At 41.0% G+C, this 16,868-nt stretch overlaps 1 protein-coding gene across 6 annotated transcripts in view; it reads left to right on the forward strand.

Annotated features, from left to right (window-relative positions):
* Positions 1-29: 29 nt before the first annotated feature.
* The window catches only part of PGAP4 (post-GPI attachment to proteins GalNAc transferase 4), a 46,056-nt gene continuing 29,217 nt past the window's right edge, over positions 30-16,868 (forward strand). For 4 of the 6 annotated variants that reach the window (XR_006354138.1, XM_043977348.1, XM_043977347.1 and 1 more), the window contains exon 1: positions 11,174-11,351. The gene's annotated coding sequence lies outside the window, so the exon portion shown is untranslated. Of the gene's footprint in view, positions 106-11,173; positions 11,352-16,868 lie in introns of those variants that run through there. The other 2 variants (XM_043977350.1, XM_043977352.1) reach the window with 2 other exon arrangements.

The following is a 16,868-nucleotide window of genomic DNA, read 5'->3' on the forward strand; positions in this document are numbered from 1 at the left end:
GGATTGTGAAGGGGGCGGGGATCTGGAGATGGCAAGTGGTGATGGAGGAAGGTTCCCTGACTAGGAGCTCGAGGATGAATAGTAATGGGGATGACCAAGGATTAGGTAAAAACAGCTTGGGGAAAAGAATTGAGGAGAATGAGTGTTCAAAGGAGTGGGTTTGTGACTAGGAAACTGAAACATTAACCGTGTGACCCTGGGCAAGTCACTTAACTTCTTTGGGCCTCATTTTCCTCAACCGTAAAATTGGGGGGGGGGGGGGGGTGTTGGACTTGAAGATCTCCGAGGGCTCCTTCCAGCTTTAAAGCTATGATCCTATGAGGGATTCAATTCAATGAACGTGTGTAAGGAAGGTTCGGTGCTAAGGCTGGAGATAAGGAATGGGCCTGTGGTGATTTCATTGATGGGGAATTCCCAAATGAGGAAACTCCCGCTACTGATCCAAATCTGCACCCTTTCTGCCACTTAACCTCTTAGATAGTTTAATACTGCACTTAAACGTTAAGTGACCCGCCCAGAGTCACACAGCTAATGTATCCAAAAAGCAGAACTAGAACCCAGGTCTCTCTCGATCCAAGGCTTCCTACTACTTCGCTGCTGCTTCCTCGGGGTTGGGGATAGAGAGACAATAGTCCTGCTCTCAAGCAGTTTACATCCTACTGGGGGGATACAACATAAACATGCGTAAGGGAATCTGAGAAATGGGTGAGGAGTTACGGCCAGAGTGATCAGGAAGGGCCCGTTGTAGGAGGTAGCACCTGAGAAGAAAAGATGTTAAGGTTTCTGTTGTTCTTCCTTCGTTCCCAAAGAGGACCACTGACATCGTGAGGTGCTGTGACTTGCACTGAATTGGATTTAAGTGAGGAAGGGCTGTTCAAAGTCACCAGCCTCATTCTCCAGAGCCATCCGGGTTCAGTGGCAAGACGATTGGAGAAACCCCAGACGTATGAGGCATTCGGGGTTAAATGACTTGCCCAGCATCCCACAGTCAGTAGTTCCAAATGTCTTGCATCCTCCTGACTCCAGGGCCAGTGCTCAATCCACTCTGCCGCCTGGCTGCCCCCATTAAGGTTGCCAAGACACAGAAGTAAGAGCGCTAAGTAAATAGGATGCTGGGCCCTGAGTCATGAACACTTGAGTTCGAATGTGGCCTCAGATACTTACTAGCTCTGTGAACCTCAGGAAATCACTTAACCTTTGTTTGTTTCAGTTTCCTCACCTGCAAAATGTAGATAATAACAGTGATGTGGGGGGTGGATTTAATTGATCAGATTGATCATGAGGTGTCCCAAAGAATTACAAGACTCAATGACTCAGTTTCCAAAATTTTATTAAAGTACTGTGAGTGAGGGGGGCAGCTAGGTGGTATAGTGGATAAAGCACTGGCCCTGGATTCAGGAGGACCAGAATTCAAATCCAGCCTCAGACACTTGACACTAGCTGTATGACCCTGGGCAAGCCACTTAACCCTCATTACCCCACCAAAAAAAAAAAAGAAGAAGAACTACTGAGAATGATTGGGAATTTGAGGAGGATAGCAGGATCAAAGATGGGAGATGAAGCATTTTAAGGGTAACAGGAAAAGGAAACTTGCAGAAAATGGAAGAATGAGGGAATTTGAAGAAGATAAAAAGCTCAGTAATGGGGTTAAGGAGCACCGTGAGATGGAGGATTTCAGAGGAACAAGGTAGTTATTGATTATGTAGGGACAGAGAGTTAAGTATAGGATGATGGGGGAAAATAGAAGACAATAGGGAAATTGGGAGAAAGATTGGAATTAAAAGGAATGGAAGGGATTGAGAGGAATAGTGAGTGGAGGATTGAAAGGGATGCAGGCATGAAGGTTTTGAGGAACATGCGGATGTTGAAAAGGATTAGGGAATAAGGAAGTTGAAGGGGTTAAATAGAATAGGAGAGAGTTCATAGGAGCAGAGATGGGGCTTGAGCATGAAGGACTAAGAAGTTTAATTTAATTGGAGAAAGGATGTTTGAGGAGGACAGAAAAACGGAGAACATAAGGAGGATAAAAGTATAAGGGTGAGCATCAATTGAGTAAATCAATAAAAATCATCCCACCTCATTTATCAAAATATTTATGTCAAAATGCTAGTCTCTGATACCTAATTAGGTAAGATAAATAATTCTCTGTTCAATCAATCAGTCGCAGTCTTTAAATCAAATGGGAAAAAAATTATTGATCAAGTAAAAGTCTTTCTGAATTGGTCAAAGAACTTGGTAAATATCCAGTGAGGCCTGTACAAAGCCAAGAATTAGAATTGGTAGGTATTCAAGAATTTGCCAGCATAAGTAGTCATGCCAGTGAAACCCCTGAAAACCAAGCAATTTTTAATTAATCACTCAGCCTCATCCTCCTATTCCCCTCCTCTTAACTAGAGGAATACCTTGTTAACTTTGGAAAGTTGGAGGATTTGCACTTTTTCATTGGCATCCTAGCAGTGTCTCCCTGGACAGCAGCAGCTGGCAGCAGTGTCTGCATCAGGAGCCAAAGACAGAGTGGTTGACATGACAAAAGCAGATTCAAGGCTCTTCAAAGAGTCCAGTAGAAAGCTATACTATACCTATGGAAACATCTTGAGGACTCTAGCAAAAGGTTTTCCAGGATCTGTTATCCCTTGACCGTCACTGTCTAAGCTTGAGCATAGCTTCCCTTGCATTCTGCATATACTGCTAAGAGAGGGTATCACGTATTTTGAGGGAATTTATGTCTTCTATCACCTTATACTGTATATTTATACTTCATACTATACCGCTTTAGTAAAATATCTCATTCTAAAAGCTAATTAAATCAGCCTAATTGACATCAAATAACAAATATCCAATAATTAAATATATATACTACAAAATATATAATAATCAAATAATCACAGGGAGAAATATACAGGGGTGAGGGTAGGAGTGGTGGAGTGGTGAACAATAGAGCACTAGAAAAGATACCTCATGATTCCCCAGGGCTAACCTTAGACCACCATGAGGATGTAACAGCCACATTCTGGGGACCAACTTGTCAATGAGAGTAGAAACGTGGACAGTTACCACAGATCATGAGCTACATTGGGTTTGAGGATATACTAGCCTGCCATGTTGGCAGATCTTTGCTCAGGGTTGTAGAAAATGACTACAAAAAAGGAAAAAGAAATGGATTGCAAGCATACATAAGGAGTGGAAGATGACTCTGAAATCATGAAGCTGCACAATAATGTTGTTCCAGATGAGTAGCATGGGGGTGTCATTGTATGGCTTGAAGGGAGGTAGAATAGATAGATATCTCTCGCCTCTTCTCTAAAGGAGACTATTTCCTGCCAGGAGGAGAAGCAGGAAGTGGAGAACAGAGGCTCATCACTTTGCTTGCTCTCCTCAGGGAGAGAGGGTACTGGGCTACAATCATATCTATCTGCTCCCTTAAATATTGTTAATCTAGGGGATGTGATTTTTCAGGTTCAAGCTAAACTTCTGGTCATCTATTTATTGAGTAAAGAAGGACCCCAAGCTTTATATCTAAACCTGGACTTCCTTCCCCCTACATACCAGTTCTACAATGAATACACATATAGCAGATAGCAAAGAAACACCATTTATCCAATTTGATAGCAAAACAGAAATCAGAGAAAGTATACATAGGAAAATCTTTATCAGCTTCCAGTGAAAGTAAGATAACTTGGGGGCAGCTAGGTGGCCCAGTGGATAAAGCAGCGGCCCTGGATTCAGGAGGACCTGAGTTCAAATCCAGCTTCAGATACTTGACACTTAGTAGCTGAGTGACCCTGGGCAAGTCACTTAACCCTCATTGCCCTGCAACAACAACAACAAATGAGATAACTTAGTTCAGTCAAGAAATCCCAGCTTAGCTAAAGATAGAGACATGTTGTATACTGCAAGGTTCTTTTATGTCAGCTTCTTCCCAGAGTCTTATTTTCCCTCCAACAACTTGAAGTAGGTTGTCATTGTCCATTTTCTCTTTCAAAACTGGGACCCAGAAGTGCCCAAAGTGACTGCAGAGCTTGAGGAACCACAAGAGAATAGAAGAAAACCAAGAGAGAGAACCTCTCCTGTCTCTCCTCACACAAGCATGAGGCATTGGGTTTTAGCCATTGGGTTATACCTGGGTGACTGGAAGGATGATGGCATCCTTGACAGAAATAGAGAAGTTCAGAGGAGAGATAGATTTCAAGGAAAAGATAAATGTTTTGGGCATGTTGAGTTTGAGATGTTAACAAGACAACCAGTTCAGAATGTCCAATAAGCAATTAACGATGTGAAGACTGGAGCTCAGGAGAGAGAGGAGAACTGGGTGTGTAAATCTGGGGGTTGTCTGCATAGAAATGAGATTTGAATCTATGGGGGCTAATGAGTTTGGTTATTTAGAGACATATCGTATAGACAAGTTAATAGTAGGGCCAAAGATACAGCTTAGATAACAATCATAGGAGGTAGAATATGGGTGATTATATAGGAAAGGAGATTAAAAAATAAGTTACAGAGGAAGGAAGGAGAAGAATCAAGAGAGAACAGAGTCTCAGAAGCTAAAGGAGAAAAGAACATCGAGAAGAAACTTCTAGTCCACAGTGTCAAACTGCAGGGAAGTCAAATAGAATTAGGACTAAGGTAAATGGACTTAACAGTTAAAAGAACATTGGTAGGGGCCAGCTAGGTGGCCCTGGATTCAGGAGGACCTGAGTTCAAATTCAGCCTCAGACACTTAATATTTACTAGCTGTGTGACTCTGGGCAAGTCACTTAACCCCAATTGCCTCACCAAAAAAAAAGAAGAACATCGGTAAAGTTCTTTCTAAGAGTCAGTTTCATTTGAGTGGTGCGTTTGGAAACCAGAGTGCTAGTGTTTACAAAGGTATTTCAAATGGAATAAGAAGTGAGGAAATGGAGCCATTGGCAACACTGCCTTGGCCAGACCTAATCCAACCATCATCAAGACCAAAAGACTAGAGATGCTTTCAGGTAGAGGTTTTCCAAGGTTTTCCTCCTCAGTTTCTTGGGGAGTTTTTCCTCCTGACCTTGGGACTGGGAGAGGGCCTGATTTTGATTGACAAGATAGCCCCTCACATCCTAAAGGATTGTGGGAAGAGAAGCCACATGAAACCTGAAGAAGGAAGTCATGTCTCAGTTCTAAGGACTTCATTTTAGGAAGATACTCATGAACAGGATTACATCCAGAAAAGGGAAATCAGGATGGTGAACAGACTGGAGACCCACCCATAAGAAAATCTGTAGAATAAAGTTGAGATTCTTCACTTGTAGAAGAGAAGACTTACAGGGGACATTATAACTATCTTCAAGTGTTTCAAGGGCAGAGAAAGGGACAAACTCTTTTCTTTCTATCCCAGAGGATAAAACCAAGATCAATAGGTAGAGGTTTCAAAGAGGCAAATTTAGACTTGATGTGGAGAAAACTTTCTTCACGAGTTGTCCTAGAGTAGAATGGACTCCCTTAAGAAATGCTGGGCTTGGGGGCAGCTAGGTGGCGCAGTGGATAAAGCACTGGCCTTGGATTCAGGAGGACCTGAGTTCAAATGTGACCTCAGACACATGACACTAACCAGCTGTATGACCCTGGGCAAGTCACTTAACCCTCATTGCCCCACAAAAAAAAAAAAAAAGAAATGCTGGGCTCCCCCTCCTTGTAGGTCTTCAAGTAGAAGGTGAATGACCACTGGTTGGGTATATTATAATGGAAATTCCTTTCCTCTATGAGTTGGACTAGATGGCCACAGAGGCCCCTTCCAACTTTCAAATTCTGTAATTGTGTCATTGTGTACATTACTCTTCTTTTCATACTGAAGAGAGGACTCAGATTATATACTGCCTAGAATTGGGTGGGGGACAAGTTTAGGAGAGTGATAAGCTCTCAGTCAATTGGTAGATAAATATTTATTATCATATGTTGTGTTATACAGATATTCAGTACTGCTTATTTACATATTGATTCTTTGTTAAGAGCAAAACTGATGCGTTAAAAATGTATCTTGTCGGGGGCGGCTAGGTGGCACAGTGGATAAAGCACCGGCCCTGGATTCAGGAGTACCTGAGTTCAAATCCGGCCTCAGACACTTGACACTTACTAGCTGTGTGACCCTGGGCAAGTCACTTAACCCCCATTGCCCCCCCCCCAAAAAAAATGTATCTTGTCTTGGTCTCTCCCAACAATATAGTCATAGAATATGTGTAGTATATAGTAAGTATAGTAAGTAGTTCTATATGGTATATAGTTTTATTATATATATATTTTTTACATACATACATTTAATAAGTAGGTTTATAAGTAGCCAGTATAAAGAAACAAGGAAAACCTAAAAGTCATGTACAAACCATCCCCAAAATCAAAGGAAGGACCATTTGCAAATTGTATCATATATTAAATAATATTCACATTGCGGTAATATGTGATCAATCAGCAGAAGTTATCTAGGTGCTGTTTGTCAAGGTTTCTGGTCCTATAATATGTAAATTCCAGACCTTCACAGCTCCAGACCAGTACAGCATTTAAAAAGTGCCAATAACTTTGTCTGATGACTTTTACGTTTTACTCATAACTTCGAGATGCATATGTTAATGAACTAGCCCCTAGGTGGCACAGATAGGAGTTGATCTGTTTCCCCAAAAAACTTACAAAAATGAAACCTCAAAGTCCTACACCCAAACCCCAGCACTCTTTCATCAGGTCCATGCTGCCTAATGCTTCCAACTCTAATCCATGGTTACATGAATGATTTCTCTGCCTCCTCTCCCCCCCCTTTCCCAAACTACCTACTGTTGAATATTAAAATATAGTTTTTGTATCTGCCTGTCTCCTACAAACAAATAAATAAACAGATCAGATAAATTATAATATCTTATAATATCTCCTACAATTTGTTCCCATACCTGTCCTCCTACAAAATATAACAGATCAGGGGCAGCTAGGTGATACAGTGGATAGAGCACTGGCCGGGGAGTCAGGAGGACCTCAGTTCAAATCCAACCTCAGACACTTAATACTTACTAGCTGTGTGACCCTGGGCAAGTCACTTAACCCCAATTGCCTCACCAAACATATTATATATATATATATAAACAGATCAGCAAACATGGTTAAGAATCAGATCATAGAATTTAATATCTCCTACAAGACAAAACCAGATCAGAGACAGACAGAAAAAACATAATATCAATTTAATATTTTGTCCCAAGAAGAAAAAAATAACATATGATCATGTATGGAGTCTCCCCTCCCAAGAGAGCCCAAGGACTCCCTCTTTCTGAGGGTATATAAGGTTTTCTCTGCTCACTGGTTACAAGGTGATGTCAGTTTTATTAGCATGATACAAATTAACCTAAAGCAAATACTATAACAGGCAGCTTTTACCAAGGACAAGGATGTCTAGATATTTGCTAAGGAGAACAATAAAATCTATTTATTTACTCTTTGGGGGAAAGAAGATAGTGATTAAGGACTCATTAGTTGAAGTTTAGTCAAAAGGGGCATTTTGATTTGTTTACTCCCTTGGGGAGAGGTTAGTAAATAGGGACTTACCTGCTAGCTATCTGGGTTCAGCCTGAAGTTTTAGCCAAAGGGCATTTTCCAGGGTCTCATAAAATCCATTTGGATAATAGGGTACCTCTATCAAATCCAGGTGATCCGTATATTCATATTAACATTACCTTCCTCAATCCATCTCCTCTCTCCATATCACTGTCTGCCTTTGTATCCCTTCCCACTTTGCCATTTTTGTCTTTGTCTTTATGGGTTTGTTTTTTTTTAATAAAAGTATTTTATTATTTTCCAGTTACATGTAAGGACAGTTTTCAACATTTGTTTTCATAGGATATTTAGTTGCAAATTTTTCTCCCACCCTCCCTTCCCTCCCTCCTCCCCAAGATGGAAAGCAATCTGATATAAGTTATATATGTACAATCACATTAAACATATTTCTGCATTAGTCATATTGTGAAAGAAGAATCAGAACATAAGGGAAAAACCTCAAAAAAGAAGGAAAAAAACAGCCGAAAAGTAGAAACAGTATGGTTCAATATGCATTCATAATCCACAGTTCTTATTTCTGGATGTTGAGAACATTTTCTATCCTGAGTTCTTTGAAATTGTCTTGAAAAAAGAAAGAAAGAACTGTGGAGTATAGATGCTGATTGAACCATATTATTTCTTTTGTTTTGGGTGCTGTTGGTTTTTTTTCTTTCTATTTTGAGGTTTTGCATCACTGCTCTGATTCTTTCTCTTGTAACAGGATTAATGCAGAAATAGGATTAATGTTATTATGTGTGTATATATATATGTGTGTGTGTATATATATATATGTATATGTATAGAGATATATAGATATAACCTATATCAGATTACCTGCTGTCTAGGGGAGGGGGGAGGGAGGGGTGGGAGGGAGAAAAATCTGAAATTGTAAAGCATGTATAAACAAAAGTTGAGAACTATCTTTACATGTAATGGAAAAAATAAAATACCTCATACATTAAAAAAAAAAAAGAAATTGTCTTGGATCATTGCACTGCTGAGAAGAGCCAAATCTATCACCATTGTTCATCACACAATGTTGCTGTTACTGTGTACAGTGTTCTCCTGGTTCTGCTCCTCTCAGTCAGCATCAGTTCATGTAAATCCTTCCAAAGCTTCTTAATTTTTTTTTCTGCCAGCTCCTTTATTTGCCTATACAAGTAAGATAGGTACTATTTTATTTTCCATTTACATGTAAAGGTAGTTTTCAACATTCATTTTCATAAGATTTAGAGTTCCAAATTTTTCTCCCTCCCTTTCCTCCCCCCTCCACAAGATCGAAATCAGGTTATATATGTATACTCCACAAGTATTCTTTTTATCAGTTCTTTCTATAGGGGTGCATAGTAAGCTTCCTCATTAGTTCCTTGGGATTGTCTTGGATCATTGCACTGCTGAGAGTAGTTAAGTCATTCACAATTGCTCATTGAACAATACTGTTGTCACTATGCACAATGTCCTCTCAGCTCTGCTCACTTCACTATACATCAATGTTCATTAGTCTTTCAAGGTTTTTCGGGGATCATCCTGTTTGTCATTTCCTGTAGCACAAGTCCTCTTTATGGTTTTTTTTGCCCCCATCTCCTCTGTGTTTAAAGTGTGAATGTTGCTGTTTCCCATAGCCAATTGTGATCTTTGCCAACGAGTATCCAAAGAGCTCATCGTGCCTGCCCCCATTTCATAATTTCATAAATTAATTATCAATTCAAATTACATGTATAGCATTTTAGCATGTGACTGGATATATGATAGAAACCAACTCTGTTATCCTATGGTTACTGACTAGGGATCACTGAAATCAGAATGTCCAAAAGGAGGCAGGGGCTCTGAAATAAATTCTAATAGATACATTTAAAATGTAATACCACCACCCTGAGTGAGAGTTGGAGATGAAGGATAGAAAGTCTCAAACTCTTCTGATAACCATGAAGAGTATAGCACTTACTAAACAAACATTTCTACCCAGCAGGAAACACACAAACTTTCAGGGTAAGTAAGGAAGTCACCAGTGTCTATCAGTGCTATCTGGTGGTTAAATTTAAAACTAATAATATTTTCAGGGTAGCTGTGATGAAAGCCCTTTTGTAAAGTGTGATGTAAAAGTCAGCCATTATAATTATTCAATCACCTCTTCAAAATCGATTTGAAGTTTTTTAAATTAATCTTCACTTTCTTCCAATGTTCGGAACAAACTTTAACTTTTAAAAAATAAGCACCTAACCTATAGTCAACAATACCAAATGTGCATATGTATGTTCCGAAGACTTGCATTTTTTGCTCAAATCATTCCAAACTACATTTTAGATTAATGTGAATTTATTCACTTCATAATAATTCTGAAGCAAATAAATTTAGTTGTTACCAAATTGTGTGATAGTGATCCTTTAGCTAGTAGGTTCTTAATCTGGGGTCCAAGGACTCCCAGAGGGTTAATGGATAGATTTCAGAGGCTCCATGAATTAGGTAGGGGTTTTTTTTTTTAGCATTTTGATAACTATTTCAACATAATAGTTTCCTTTATAATCCTATGTATTTAATTTCATACATTTAAAAAACATTATTTTGAGAAGTCCACATAGACTTTCACCAGATACAAACAAGGTTAAGGTTAAGTACCTCTCTGGTTTGGCCACTTAGCCTGAGCAGTTCTGCTCTAGCCTTCCCTACTTTTTCTGATTTCCTTTTGGATGACTTTCAACCCTCAGGCTACAATGGGTAGCTTCTCTCTAGCCAATTAGGCCCCAAACTCAGTTTTTCATTTTTGCCCTCTAAATTCCAGCCAAAGCCCTACCCCTTCTCCTGGTCCGGCAAAGAAATGGAAATTAAAGGTATGCCCCAAAACCTGGAAACATTTGTATGAACAGATACAAAGTGAATTGAGCAGAACCAGAACATTGTACACAGAAACAGCAATTGTGAAAGACTTGGCTACTCTGATCAAGACAGCGATCAGTCAATTCCAAAGGACGTAAGGTGAAGTGGAGCAGCCAGGTGGAAGGGTATAGATAGAATGCCAGACTCATGTTCCCGAGTTCAAATCTAGCCTCAGACACTACCTGTGTGACCCTGGGTAAGTTACTTGACACTCTTTGCTCAGTTCCTCATCTGTAAAATGAGTTGGAGAAGGAAATGGCAAATCATTCCAGTATCTTGGCCAAGAAAACCCCAAATGGGGTCATGAAACCACTGAAACAACTGAACATGATGAAAATACTAGCCACCTGCAGAGAGAACTGATGAACTCTGAATGCAGCATACTTTTTAGAAACTTTATTTCTATTGTTTTATTCTGTTTGTATTTTCTTTCACTACATGGCTAATATGGGAATATGTTTCTCGTGACTTCCCATAGATGAGCGATATCAGATTGCCTGCCTTCTCGAGCGGGGAAGGGCGAGAGGGAAGCAGAGAATTTGGAACTCAAAATTCTAAATAATATTTATTGTTGAAAAAAATTACATGTAATTGGGAAATATTTAATGAAATAAATAAAAATAAAAGGAAAAGAAAATCTAGCCCGCGCCTAGAGCGACCTGCAAACTAGCTCGGCTCACGTGATCCGGTTTTACTATTCGCCTCTCCCTCATTTCGTTTTTCTTTCCTCTTTCCTGTCGACTTACCGGAGGGTAGGCAGGCAGGCTGGCTGGCTGGCAGACTGGCGGGGGGCTGGGGGCGGCGGGGGGCAAGGATGAGAGCCAGCGGCTAGAGCGCCGCCCCCAGCATTTGTGACTTGACCCCCTAGTCCGGGAAGGCGCAGCCTCAGGAGTGGAATGAGCATCCCCAGGGCAGGGCGTGTCCCAGCTCTTGTTCCTGCCCAGGTAGGAATACTGACTGCATCCCTTGGGTCCCCTCACCTCCTTTCCTAGCCCTCACCCCTGGTCTCCCCCTACTTTCCCATTCCCCTACTCCCAGGGCGAATGGTACCTTGCTCCAGCCGGCGGTTCCCCCTCCCGCACTGAGATTCTGGGCTTCCGACTTTGACCTCTAATCTCTAAGGGGGGGGGGCGGGGGGGAGCGAGGATCTAGCTCCTTGTATGGGAGGGGGAAGGAAAGATAAGACTGAGAGTAGGGGTAGGAAGGAATAGAACCCCCCAGCCATGGGGGAAGAACGATCATTTGGGAGAGAAGAGGAAAGGATAAGAGGAGGGAGGGAGGAATGCTCAAACCCGGAGGGGAAGTGGTCTGGCATCTGGAAGGCAGGCGGCAGAGCTTGGTGCCCAGATTGAAGGAGGAATGTACTTCGAGATCTGTGGATTCTGAAAAGGAGGCGGAGGCGGAGATGGGCATTGAGCAGAGAGAGAAAGGGCCCTGGCTCTTTTCTCGAGGCAAGAACGCTGGTTTTCTCTAATGGGGAACCTTTATGAGCAGTGCCAAGCAGCCTTGGATTAACCCTAGTCCGGGAACTAAATCCCTGAGTTGCAGGGCATGTGTTGCACAGGCAGCGTGGACTTGCGGCAAGCTTTTCTAGTTGGTCTATAAATAAACATTTATTAACCGTCGGCTTCTAAGGGCTGAGGATACAAGGGGAGGAAAGGCAGAAGATAATTATCTGCTTTCAAAGTGCTCACATTCTAATGGAAGAAACGACATACAAGTAACTGCAAACAAGCTATAGACAGGATCAATTCGAAATAATCAACAGAGGGAGGGAAGGCTCTAAAATTAAGAGGGATTGGAAAAGGCTTCTTGCAGAAGCTGGGGTTTTAGCTGCACTTGAAGGAAGCCGGTAAGGCAGGAAGACTTCAGCTTCGTAAGGAATGGGGAGGGGACCCTGAAGACAAACTGGAGCCCGATCTTTGTTGGATGCCAGCAGTTTCATTTTGTCTGCATATGAGAGATAGGAAGGCTTAAGGCCACCCCTAGACAAAGGGCTATGGTTTTAGAGTTGATCTGACTCAATTCCTTCTTTTTACAAGTCAAGAAACGGGGGAGGGGGAAGGGCTGGAGAGGAATCTTTAGCCATCTTTTTTTATTTATTTTAACTACCAGATATTTATAATAAATGCAGCCTTGTATGATTATGTCCATTTACCCAGTAATAGTGGGCTCTCGTGAGGGTTTCAAATTACAGGTGTGGAAATTCACCACCAGCTTCCTCCCCTCCTGCCCCTGAAACCACGTGACAACAAAAATCATCCATGTTTACTTAGCTACCAAGGTACTAATGCAGAGATATGGAGAAACTAGTTTATCACTGTCAGAGTTAGACACAGTTTGTATAAAAATCAGTGAGTCCTGAGTAGCAGTTTTAAGTTATATAGGTTTTGGTTACATAGGCAGGATGGATGCAATGGAATTTTACAGAATGCAGAAGATCTGTATCAGGTAAAACTAAATATATCTGATGCCTCAAGCTGGAATTTGCAAACTAACCAGTTAATACCCATAATTGAATATCTTAGCTCGATTTTGCAGACCCTAGCTAGTTATATAAAATGAATGGGAGCAATACAGGGATATTTTTCTGTGTAATTAATTAATTTATTTAGACTTTTCCCCAAGTTACATGTAAAAAATTTTTTTCACATTTTTTTAAACTTTGTGTTCTAAATTTTCTTTCTCCCTCCCTCCTCACCCCTCCCTAAGAAATCAAGCAATTCAATATAAGTCATACATGTGCAGTCATGCAAAACATCTTCACATTAGTCAGGTTGTGAAAGAAAAGGGAGTAATACAGTTAAGCCTAAAATTCTCTTATCACAACACCCTCTCCATACTGTAGCCCTCAAAGGGGCCTGGGCCCTGGGCCCTGGGCCCTTTTCTACTTCTCCAACGCCCTGGGTAGGGTAAGACTGCCCCTTGAAAATATAGTGTAAATGCCAGGAAGTCCTAGATCCTTTCTCTCCTCCTGACCCAAGAGGGCATTCATTCAAATATTGTATGTATTGTGTATTGAGTCTTGCCTTTTCTATACAGTATTACAAAGCTAATGAGTTTCTTTAGTAGAATTACATTGTTTCCTTTTTGTTCAAGTAAGACCCACCTTTCTTAAGAATTTAAGGCTAAATTTTGTGGTACTTTAAACTTGTGTTTCCTAGCTCTTTCGAAGCAATTTTATCTAATAATCCTTGTTGAATTGAAAACGGGACACTAAGCCTGGCATTATTGTTCTGCCACCAAGATACTTAAGAGTGCAGCCCAGATATTCTGATTCATAGTTCTGTGTTCTGTCCACGATCTTATGCCTTCTAGCACAAATGTACTGTAAGGATTATTTTTTTTTAATGCCACTGGCTTAAAGGGTGTTAAATTGCAAGGGACTTTAGAGATACTTAAACCAACTGAATTCATGAAGAAACAAATTGAGAAAAAACAAAACTGAGAAAAAGCTGAGAAACAGTGGGGTAGGAATGAGGACTGGATTTGGAGTCAGCCTGGTTCAGCAGTCAGTAAATATTTAAGTGCCCCGATTCGTGGTAGGCACCAGACTGAGTGCTGGGATGCAAAGATAGGTAAAAGACAATCTATTGAAATTTGTGCTGAGTCAGTCTAAGGGACTCCATTTGAAAACCTTGTTTAGAGTATGAGCATATGCTAGACCGCTTGAAGGAATGGGCATATCACCAGATCTCTTCTCCCTATGATGAGGTAATATAGGAGGAGCTGAGTTGGCAGGATTGTCACTCCTTTATTGCAAAACTTGTCTATAAAAGCAGAGTGCATGGTTTGAAATGCCTTCCCTGGCAGTGTTCAAACTCTTTTTCCTTGGGTTGCTACAATAAACTCCTTTGTCTCTTTTCCTGAGTTTTTTCTCATTCACTAGGGCGAGGCCCTGAACCAGCTTTATTGTATTTCAATTGACACTTGCTCTTTAAGAGTAGTAGCTTGGTCAGATAAAGCACCGGCCCTGGATTCAGGAGTACCTAAGTTTAAATGTGGCCTCAGACACTTGACATTTACTAGCTGTGTGACCCTGGGCAAGTCACTTAACCCCAATTGCCTCACTTAAAAAAAAAAACAAAAAAAAAACCAGAGTAGCTTGGTCTAGGAGCTGACCATACTAAACATACAAATAAGCTCTAGACAGGCTAAACTGGAGCTAATCCACAGAGAAAAGGTACTAGAATTAAGAGGAAATTACAGACTTTACACTATAAAAGTCAGCTATAAGAATAAAAAAGGTCATAAGTGAAGTCAAGATCTAAGAAGGAAGAGCTGAGGATGATGCAGGGGCTTCATACAGGAAGTGTCCCAAAGCCCTTCGACTGATGGGGAGAGATTTCAATGGTTAGGACTGTCAGTCCAAACAGTAAGAGGATGGCATGTTCAGATGCAGGATAGGAAATGACTAGTAGACTAGTTTGGTTATCACATAGAATTGAAGGGAAGAAAATAGAAGCATGGAAAAGTTGATTGAAGTTCACTTTCTAACAAATGTTTAGAAACAAGTGGAGGTTTTTTTTTTTTTAAAGAAAAGGTGTGTCCTCTGCCCTCTTGGGTTCTATTTTCTGAAGTAGACACAAACCCACCCACAGACATGAAAAAAAAGACAGTTAAATGGCAAACCTACATGCAATAAGGTGTTTTTTGATAAAAGGCTGTCACTAAGTCCCTTTGTGCAGAGTATTATTAAATATTGCCATGGGGTTTGGAACATATTGAGGAATTAAGGGAGTATTAAAGCTTAGTTTGGCCAACTAGATTGCAAGACACCAGACACACCTAAGACGTAAGAGGAGATAAAATTCTATAGACCTGGGGCAGCACCGGGGGACAGAGATAACTTCAAAAGTCTTTCCCATCCCACCCCCAAAAGTATCTTTCCATTGCCAGGTGGTCACCCCCATCTATCCTTTATAAAAGCTTTGGCCTTTCCTCCATTTGAGGAGAAAGATATCTCCAAGCTATTTCCTCCCCTGAAGGGAAGACTTCCCTCTTAGTCACTTTCGCAAAGCACCCAAATAAAAGACTATCTTTATTCTAATTGGAGAGTTGTGATTCTTGAAAGAGGAATACCTAAGGAAGATTAAATCCAGTTTCCTATCTTCATGGAGCTCACAGTCTAAAATTAAATACATAAAAGATGTTTTTATAATTGCGGTTTTTTTTATCCCTTTTGCTGTCTGCTAATTTCCCCAGAAGGGCACTCAGGGCATTCACCTCATCATTTCCCATCCAGCTGTTCTTCTGGACTTAATGATCTCCCCAAAGTCAAGATAAAATAAACTTTGTAACTCTTAACTCTTCAGATCATTTTCTACCCTGGCTGCAGGACTTCATCATCCCCCCCCCCACTCTGTTGTTATCCTTCCTTCCCTTTTCAGCTTCTTTTTATGTGTAGTCTAGACTCCTCTGAGTTCAAATCTAGCTGTGTGACCAGGCAAATCACTTAACCTCTATTTGCTTTAATCTACTTGAGAGAAATGAAATAAAGGCCCTCCACCAGAAAAATGCTGTTATCCCAGAAAACAAGACAGGGAGGGAGTCTGGGTAAGAAAGGAGGATTGCAGGAAGGGGCCTCAAGGCTAAAAGATAGTTTTGCATGTGCCTAAAAGTAGATATAGAAGTAAACTTCAAGGCCAGTGGTCCAGCTAGTCCAAGTGTGACAAAGGTTAAAGCTATTTTGTACTGTGCTTGCTTAATTAGCTTATGTATATTAACTGCCAACACTCCAAAGGTGGAGACTAGCACCATTTTCAAACATGTGATATATGTAACAGGAGGGGAGATAATGTTAAAGGGAAATATGTAGAGAGAGGCATTCCGAAAAGATTGTACATCTCCTAATCCTCAACCAATGAGTCAAAGAGGGGAGGAACCTTTATAGTGCGTGCCCTTTCTTGCAACAATGTAATAAAGCCTTCATGTATTCACCAAAAAGAAAAGTCCAGCATTTTTATTTCTGACAACTTGGCACCCAAACTGGGACAGAAGACAGATGAGGCCTGTAGGACTTTGTGGGAGGAAAGACTTGTCCTGTTGAAATCATCCGTCCTTCAGACCTTGATAGTCCTTCCTTGTTTCTGCATTCTGCCAGCCTAGGGAGTTGTGAAACTTTTTGGTGATTATGTGAATGCTGGGAGCACTGGTGTATTGGGGATGGTGGTAACTGTGCCCAGGGAAAAGGAAATTGAATCCAAGATGATCAGGTGAATTCTGTGCACAGACCAAAGCCAGAACGAAAGGGGTATCTAGTAATGCCTTGGTGATCAGGGATTCTGCCGGGAATTTCGGACTATGAGGTATCCTGAAGAGTTTGGGGCCATGAGAACCCCCCAGGAAATTAGGCAGGATGAGATAAAGATTCAAAAGTAAATGGGGGGAAAGTCTTTTCCCCAGGAAAGAGCACTTCCTATTCTAGCCCCTCGAGAAGGAAGCTGGGAAATTGGGTCAGT

The sequence above is a fragment of the Dromiciops gliroides genome, chromosome 1 (assembly GCF_019393635.1).
Source record: "Dromiciops gliroides isolate mDroGli1 chromosome 1, mDroGli1.pri, whole genome shotgun sequence".
In the NCBI taxonomy this organism is placed as follows: Eukaryota; Metazoa; Chordata; class Mammalia; order Microbiotheria; family Microbiotheriidae; genus Dromiciops; species Dromiciops gliroides.